Source organism: Mustelus asterias, unplaced genomic scaffold, assembly GCF_964213995.1.
Source record: "Mustelus asterias unplaced genomic scaffold, sMusAst1.hap1.1 HAP1_SCAFFOLD_1550, whole genome shotgun sequence".
In the NCBI taxonomy this organism is placed as follows: Eukaryota; Metazoa; Chordata; class Chondrichthyes; order Carcharhiniformes; family Triakidae; genus Mustelus; species Mustelus asterias.
Genome location: NW_027591495.1, coordinates 52,769 through 62,361, shown reverse-complemented (window position 1 = coordinate 62,361; position 9,593 = coordinate 52,769).

Genomic DNA, 9,593 nt, shown 5'->3' with positions numbered 1-9,593 from the left:
AAAATAATCCTTGTGACGTATTTCTGATAAGCAAACACAGCCTATCTTTCCCCGTCCCATCTTGGTTCTCCAGAGAGATGTATGTTATACAAAAGAACTGTAGGAGATGGATTTTTAAATTCTGGTTGGTCCATTGCATTGAGTTGTAATGCCAGGTATGTGCTACTCTGCATCAAGTGACATTCTCCCAACACAAGGGCCTGTCAATGCCCACATCCAATGTGAGAGAAACCAACCAGCATCCTTTGACATTTAATGGCATTATCATCACTGAATTCCCCACGACCAACATCCTGAGGGTTATCATTGACCAGAAACTGAACTGGGCTAGCTGTATAAATACTGTGTCTACCAGAGCAGGTCAGCGGCTAGGAGTTTTGCAGCAAGTAACTCACCTCCTAACTCCAAAGTCTGTCCACCATCTATGATACCCTTCACTTGCCTGGATGGCTGCTGTTCCAGTCAAGAGTTTCAACACCATTGTTATTACCAGTACCTGGATGAGGTCCCCTAATTTGTTAACTTCATGAATGGGATCCGTAATTTGTTTAGCCCCCAGGTGGGGATGAATTAGCCGCATCCCCTTCTTTATTCAGTCCCTCTGCCTTGGTCACAATAAGGTTAATTTATAAGGAATCCCTTTTCTCAGGAAAACCTTTTCCTAGTCCAAATGTATTTACTTTTTAGGAGGAGCCAATTTAACCAGGCTTTCTTGAGTCAAAGAAAGAGCAAGTTTATTAGTTACAGAAAATAATAAAGAACACACATAAGTTACAAGTCGTGATAAAAGTGAAGAATATTTGAGTCAAGCTTTGGCTTGTCTGGGATGGTAGAAGCTGGTGGTACGTTGCGGCTGTTAAATTGGGTGATTCCTGTAAAGCTGACTGGCAGGCTAGCAGTTACTGTAGGGATGCTGGAATTTGCAGGGTAACTGCAAATATGTCCAATTTCCTTAAGCTTGTGGCTTTTGCTGAATTTCTCCAGCAGCAGAGAAATCCTTTTGTGTCTACAAGCTTCCCCAGTCCCTTCCTGTTTGTGTCGCGCACACTGCTACCTCAGCAGCAGTACACAGATCAGGTCTACAGCTGGCTTTTTACCTCCTTTCCTGTGTGTGATGACGGTGCTATTCTGATATATTTTATGTTTAAGGTGGGGTTGCTTTAAAGAGGAACTGTTTTACAAGAATCAATTTGTCTGAGAAACATACGGCAGATGTGAAGAATGCAGACTAATTACTGATTTTAGTTAGGGATGTGTTACTTTGTAGCGTTAATGGACCTTTGTTTATTTAGTTTATCCTGGGATTTTAGACTAGGTATGCAGAGTCTTGAGAGTTTTGATTAGGTTGATCGACAGGGACAGAGTCATGTGATTAATGGGAGGAGCTAAGCTTGCAGAAAAGACCAGTTTCACTTGCATTTCAAAATACAAGCAGTTGTTGCCTGGACCTGCCGGAAGAAACAATTGTCTCCTCTCTCTAGAGGTTTTCTGAAAGCTCCAGGACTATTAACCCAAGTCACAAGCAAATATACCTGTGTTTTGCTAACTCATTATAAAGAGGGGTTTAAGTCTGCAAAGGGAAATGTTGTTGATTAGAACTCATAGAAATAGGTTAGCAGTTAAGAATTGTATCTTGTCATGTTTAAGTATTCTATAATTGTTAAAAGTTAAGAACAATACAGCACACGAACAGGCCCTTCGGCCCTCCAAGCCCGCGCCGCTCCCTGGTCCAAACTAGACCATTCTTTTGTATCCCTCCATTTCCACTCCGTTCATATGGCTATCTAGATAAATCTTAAACGTTCCCAGTGTGTCCGCCTCCACCACCTTGCCTGGCAGCGCATTCCAGGCCCCCACCACCCTCTGTAAAATATGTCCTTCTGATATCTGTGTTAAACCTCCCCCCCCTTCACCTTGAACCTATGACCCCTCGTGAACATCACCACCGACCTGGGGAAAAGCTTCCCACCGTTCACCCTCTCTATGCCTTTCATAATTTTATACACCTCTATAAGGTCCCCTCATCCTCCGTCTTTCCAGGGAGAACAACCCCAGTTTACCCAATCTCCTCATAACTAAGCCCCTCCATACAAGGCAACATCCTGGTAAACCTCCTCTGTACTCTCTCCAAAGCCTCCACGTCTTTCTGGTAGTGTGGCGACCAGAACTGGACGCAGTATTCCAAATGCGGCCGAACCAACGTTCTATACATCTGCAACATCAGACCCCAACTTTTATACTCTATTTCCCGTCCTATAAAGGCAAGCATGCCATATGCCTTCTTCACCACCTTCTCCACCTGTGACGTCACTTTCAAGGATCTGTGGACTTGCACACCCAGGTCCCTCTGCGTATTTACATCCTTTATGGTTCTGCCATTTATCGTATGGCTCCTCCCTACATTATTTCTACCAAAATGCATCACTTCGCATTTATCAGGATTGAACTCCATCTGCCATTTCTTTGCCCAAATTTCCAGCCTATCTATATCCTTCTGTAGCCTCTGACAATGCTCCTCACTATCTGCAAGTCCTGCCAATTTTCTTGTCGTCCGCAAACTTACTGATCACCCCAGTTACACCTCCTTCCAGATCGTTTATATAAATCACAAACAGCAGAGGTCCCAATACAGAGCCCTACGGAACACCACTAGTCACAGGCCTCCAGCCGGAAAAAGACCCTTCCACTACCACCCTCTGTCTTCTGTGACCAAGCCAGTTCTCCACCCATCTAGCCACCTCCCCCTTTATCCCATGAGATCCAACCTTTTTCATCAGCCTACCATGAGGGACTTTGTCAAACGCTTTACTAAAGTCCATATAGACGACATCCACGGCCCTTCCCTCGTCAACCATTCTAGTCACTTCTTCAAAAAACTCCACCAGGTTAGTGAGGCATGACCTCCCTCTCACAAAACCATGCTGACTATTGTTAATGAGTTTATTCCTTTCTAAATGCGCATACATCCTATCTCTAAGAATCTTCTCCAACAACTTCCCCACCACGGACGTCAAGCTCACCGGCCTATAATTTCCCGTGCTACCCTTCCTACCCTTCTTAAATAACGGGACCACATTAGCTATCCTCCAATCCTCTGGGACCTCCCCTGTGTCCAGTGACGGGACAAAGATTTGCGTCAGAGGCCCAGCGATTTCATCTCTCGTCTCCCTGAGCAGCCTTGGATAGATTCCATCAGGCCCTGGGGATTTGTCAGTCTTTATATTCTCTAACAAACCTAACACTTCCTCTTTGTAATGGAGATTTTCTCGAACGGTTCAACACTCCCCTCCGAGACACTCCCAATCAACACATCCCTCTCCTTTGTGAATACCGACGCAAAGTATTCATTTAGGATCTCCCCTGCTTCTTTGGGCTCCAAGCATAATTCCCCACTTTTGTCCCTGAGAGGTCCGATTTTTTTTCCCTGACAACCCTTTTGTTCCTAACGTATGAATAAATGAATTAAGCTAATTCATTTGTTATAGTTAAACTATGTTAAATCTTTGATAAAAACTCCCTAGTTTGTCAGTAGAATTGTGCCTGCAGTGAAGCATCATTTCCCCATATTAATGTAAAAATAGAAAAATTGTTGGGGTCTAGTCTGGTTTTATAGTATACCCTGGGGTTTCTGATCTACTACATAGAAAACATTCGGGGCTCTTTTCTGGGATTAAAAGTTATAAGACAGTGGATGTTGAGGAATTGGTGTTTATTTTCAGGTGTTGCGTTTGGTTAAGTTTATGTTTATTTATTAGTGTCAAGAGTAGATTTGTGTTAACACTGCAATGAAGTTGCTGTAAAAATCCCCTAGTCACCACACTTGGCGCCTGTTTGGGTACACAGAATTTAGCGTGGCCAATGCACCTAACCAGCATGTCTTTTGGATTGTGGGAGGAAACTGGAGCACCTGGGGACACGGGGAGAACGTGCCGACTTTGCATAGACAGTGACTCGAGTGGGAATTGAACCCGGGTCCCTGGTTCTGAGAGGCAGCAGTGCTAACCACTGTGCCACCCTGCTCTGCCGTGTTTAAAAAATGGCTCTTTCAGTGACTAAAGATTTCCTGGGTGTGGAAGAGGTCACTCAGTGATTTTAAAAAGGGTGGTTAAAGTGCCACTTTTGGATTTGGTGGGCATGTTGCAGTTGACTGTATCTGAAGCGGCGAGGAAGGCAGAGAGAATTCCAGCGATATCCAGCATTTAAATTTGTCAGCGTCGCAGCCTGAAGAATTGGAATTGGCTAGAATTTGCTTACAAATGAACAGATTGAATTAGAGGCAATGACCTGGGAAAAGAGGGAGAGGCAATTGCAGGTTGGAGAGTCCGGTGAAAAGTGGTGGTAGGAGTAATGGAGAAATGATCTTTTCTAGGGGTATAGTTTATCCTGGGTAACGATATCGCTGGATCACAGGTGGGAGTGATGTCTACTGTGGTTGAAAAACCAGTGGAACGACAAACAACAGGTGTTGCAGGAAGCATATATTTCCTGACTGTGTGGTAACAAGATCACAGCCACAGGTTGAGACAGGAGAAGGAGAAATCAGAGTAAAGATAAGGAGGCTGAGGTTCAGTTATTAGAAACAATTTTTGACCAGATGGTTGATAAAGAACAAGGACAGGTGGAGGATGAAATGGATATTTTTAGTTCAGTAAAGTTGGCAGAATTACAACAAAGATGTAGAGATAAAACAGTTGCATCAGAAAACATGCATTGAAGAATCTGAGTGTGTACTGGAGTTTTATTTCATTAGAAATTATGTTTTAATGAGTAGGTGGAGACCTTTACATATTCAGGCAGATGGAAAATGGACAGAGGCTCGAGTGGTATTGCCGGTAGGGTACAGAAAGGGGGGTGTTGCATCAAGCACAAGGTACCAGTAGGAGGTCATTTAGGAGTAAGGAAAACCGGAGCAAAAGTATGAAAACATTTTTATTGGCCTGGATTGAATAAAGATGTAGTTAAATGTTGCCAAACTTGATAGAAAATATAGCTATGAAGAGAGATTAGATAGATGGGAGTGATTTTCCTTGGACTGAAGAAGGCTGAGGGGGTGACTTGATAGAGGTGTGCAAAATTATGAGAAGAGATAGTGGCCAGGATAAAATAGTTTCCCATGGTGGAGAATTCTAGAACAGGAGACAAAGACTCAATACAAGTGTCAGTGGGTGTAGAGGGGACATTAGAATCATAGAATCCCTACAGTGCAGAAGGAGGCCATTCGGCCCATTGAGTCTGCACCGCTCACAATCCCACCCAGGTTCTATTCCAGTAAACCCTCATATTTACGCTGCTAATCCCCCTGATGCTAGGGTTAATTTAGCACAGCCAATCATAGAACATAGAACATAGAACATTACAGCGCAGAACAGGCCCTTCGGCCCACGATGTTGCACCGACCAGTTAAAAAAAAACTGTGACCCTCCAACCTAAACCAATTTCTTTTCGTCCATGAACCTATCTACGGATCTCTTAAACGCCCCCAAACTAGGCGCATTTACAACTGATGCTGGCAGGGCATTCCAATCCCTCACCACCCTCTGGGTAAAGAACCTACCCCTGACATCGGTTCTATAACTACCCCCCCTCAATTTAAAGCCATGCCCCCTCGTGCTGGATTTCTCCATCAGAGGAAAAAGGCTATCACTATCCACCCTATCTAAACCTCTAATCATCTTATATGTTTCAATAAGATCCCCTCTTAGCCGCCGCCTTTCCAGCGAAAACAATCCCAAATCCCTCAGCCTCTCCTCATAGGATCTCCCCTCCATACCAGGCAACATCCTGGTAAACCTCCTCTGCACCCTCTCCAAAGCCTCCACATCCTTCCTGTAATGTGGGGACCAGAACTGCACACAGTACTCCAAGTGCGGCCGCACCAGAGTTGTGTACAGTTGCAACATAACGCTACGACTCCTAAATTCAATCCCCCTACCAATAAACGTACCAATCAACCTAACCACACATTTTTGGACTGTGGGACGAAACCGGAACACCCAGAGAAAACCCATGCAGACACAGGGAGAATGTGCAAACCCCACACAGATAATGACCCGAGGCCAGAATCGAACCTGGGTCCCTGGCACTGAGACAGCAGTGCTAACCATTGTGCCACTGTGGAATCTGGGCGTGCAGGTCCGCAGTTATGCAAACGCTGATGGAGTCTGGAATTTGCTGCCCGAGTTGGTGGTGGAGGGAGTGTTTGATGGCGGACAGTGTAGAGGGAGCTTTACTCTGTATCTAACCCCGTGCTGTACCTGTCCTGGGAGTGTTTGATGGGGACAGTGTAGAGGGAGCTTTACTCTGTATCTAACCCCGTGCCGTATCTGTCCTGGGAGTGTTTGATGGGGACAGTGTAGAGGGAGCTTTACTCTGTATCTAACCCCGTGCTGTACCTGTCCTGGGAGTGTTTGATGGGGACAGTGTAGAGGGAGCTTTACTCTGTATCTAACCCCGTGCTGTACCTGTCCCGGGAGTGTTTGATGGGGGACAGTGTAGAGGGAGCTTTACTCTGTATCTAACCCCGTGCTGTACCTGTCCTGGGAGTGTTTGATGGGGGACAGTGTAGAGGGAGCTTTACTCTGTATCTAACCCCGTGCTGTACCTGTCCTGGGAGTGTTTGATGGCGGACAGTGTAGAGGGAGCTTTACTCTGTATCTAACCCCGTGCTGTACCTGTCCTGGGAGTGTTTGATGGCGGACAGTGTAGAGGGAGCTTTACTCTGTATCTAACCCCGTGCTGTACCTGTCCTGGGAGTGTTTGATGGGGACAGTGTAGAGGGAGCTTTACTCTGTATCTAACCCCGTGCTGTACCTGTCCTGGGAGTGTCTGATGGGGACAGTGTAGAGGGAGCTTTACTCTGTATCTAACCCCGTGCTGTACCTGTCCTGGGAGTGTCTGATGGGGACAGTGTAGAGGGAGCTTTACTCTGTATCTAACCCCGTGCTGTACCTGTCCTGGGAGTGTCTGATGGGGACAGTGTAGAGGGAGCTTTACTCTGTATCTAACCCCGTGCTGTACCTGTCCTGAGAGTGTTTGATGGGGACAGTGTAGAGGGAGCTTTACTCTGTATCTAACCCCGTGCTGTACCTGTCCTGGGAGTGTTTGATGAGGACAGTGTAGAGGGAGCTTTACTCTGTATCTAACCCCGTGCTGTACCTGTCCTGAGAGTGTTTGATGGGGACAGTGTAGAGGGAGCTTTACTCTATCTGATCCATTGTTGTACATGGTCTTGTTTAATTGGAAAATGCTCCACTTCCTAATGTGCTGAATCGTGGAGTAGCTTCAAAGGGCCTGGGATTAAAAGTTCAAGATCTGACAATCCATTGCAGCTATTCTGTGTATTGATAACTGTGCCTGCTCTTTTTCCACAGCTCTGTATTTACCTTTGATTTAAACATTCATGCACTGTTCTGCCGGTTGATTGGAAAACGGCTAATGTTACGCCGCTGTTTAAAAAAGGAAATAGACAAAAGGAGGGTAACTACAGGCCGGTGAGCTTAACGTCCGTAGTTGGGAAAATGCTGGAATCCATCATTAAAGAAGAAATAGCAGGCCATCTGGATAAGAATGGTTCGATTAAGCAGACGCAGCATGGATTCATGAGGGGAAAGTCATGCTTGACGAACTTGTTGGATTTTTATGAAGATGTGACTAGTGCGGTTGACGGAGGGGAACGGGTGGATGCGGTGTTTTTGGATTTCCAAAAGGCATTTGATAAGGTGCCTCACAAAAGGTTGCTGAAGAAGATTGGGTCACACGGAGTTGGGGGTAGGGTGTTAGCGTGGATTGGAGATTGGCTATCCGACAGGAAGCAGAGAGTCGGAATAAATAGGTGCTTTTCTGGTTGGCAGATGGTGACTAGTGGTGTGCCGCAGGGATCGGTACTGGGGCCTCAACTATTTACCATTTATATAGACGATCTGGAGGAGGGGACGGAGTGTAGGGTAACAAAGTTTGCAGACGACACAAAGATAAGTGGAAAAGTGAATCGTGTGGAGGGCGTAGAAGGTCTGCAGAGAGATTTGGACAGGCTGAGTGAGTGGGCGAGGATCTGGCAGATGGAGTATAACGTTAACAAATGCGAGGTTATTCACTTTGGAGGAAATAATAGCAAATTGGATTATTATCTAAATGGAAAAAAATTACAACATGATACTATGCAAAGGGACCTGGGGGTCCCTGTGCATGGGACGTAAAAACCCAGTCTGCAGGTGATCAAGAAGGCAAATGGGATGTTGGCCTATATCGCAAGGGGGATGTAAAAGCAGGGATGTCTTGATGCACCTGTACAGGGCATTAGTGAGGCCACAGCTGGAATACTGTGTGCAGTATTTGTCCCCTTATTTGCGGAAGGATATATTGGCCTTGGAGGGAGTACAGAGAAGGTTCACCAGGTTGATACCAGAGATGAGGGGTGTTGATTATGAAGAGAGACTGAGCAGATTGGGTTTGTACTCGTTGGAATTTAGAAGGCTATGGGGGGGATCTTATAGAGACCTATAAGATAATGAAGGGGCTGGATAGGGTAGAGGTGGAGAGATTCTTTCCACTTAGAAAGGAAGCTGGAACTAGAGGGCACAGCCTCAAAATAAAGGGGGGTCAGTTTAGGACAGAGTTGAGGAGGAACTTCTTCTCTCAGAGGGTGGTGAATCTCTGGAATTCTCTGCCCACTGAAGTGGTGGAGGCTACCTCGTTGAATATGTTTAAATCATGGATAGATGGATTCCTGATCGGTAAGGGAATTAGGGGTTATGGAGATCAGCCGGGTAAGTGGAACTGATCCACTTCAGATCAGCCATGATCTTATTGAATGGCGGGGCAGGCTCGAGGGGCTAGATGGCCTACTCCTGCTCCTATTTCTTATGTTCTTATGAATGTTTAAACCAGAGGTAAATTAAACATTCATGCACTAATTCTGGGAATGAGCCCGGTCAGGTGGGGGAACATGTGGCAAATAGTGACCACCACTCTCTTAACTTTAGGATAGTAATGGACAAGGACAAGTGTTGTCCTAAGGGTAGGGTGCTAAATTGGGGGAAGGCTAACTGTAGCCGGATTAGGCAGGAATTGGTGGCCGTTGATTGGGAAAGGCTGTTCGGGGATAAGTCCACGTCAGTTGATAAGGCTGCAGGACAGGCATGTGCCTGTAAAAAGGAAGGATAGGAAAGATAGGATTCGAGAGCCGTGGATAATCAGGGAAATTGAGGATCTGATCAAAAAGAGAGGTGTACGTTAGGTCCAGGCAACTGAAAACAGATGGAGCTCTGGAGGAATAGAGAGAGTAGGAAAGAACTCAAACGGGGAGTTAGAAGGGCAAAAAGAGGTCACAAAATGTTCTTGGCAGACAGGATCAAGGGGAATCCTAAGGCATTTTATTCATATGTTAGGAACAAAAGAGTTGTCAGGGAAAAAGTCGGACCTGTCAGGGACAAAGGAGGGGAATTATGCTTAGAACCCAAGGGTATAGGGGAGATCCTAAATGAATACTTTGCATCGGTATTCACAAAGGAGAGGGACTTGTTGACTGGGAGTGTCTCGGAGGGAGGTGTTGACCCGTTAGAGAGAATCTCCATTACAAGAGAGGAAGTGTTAGG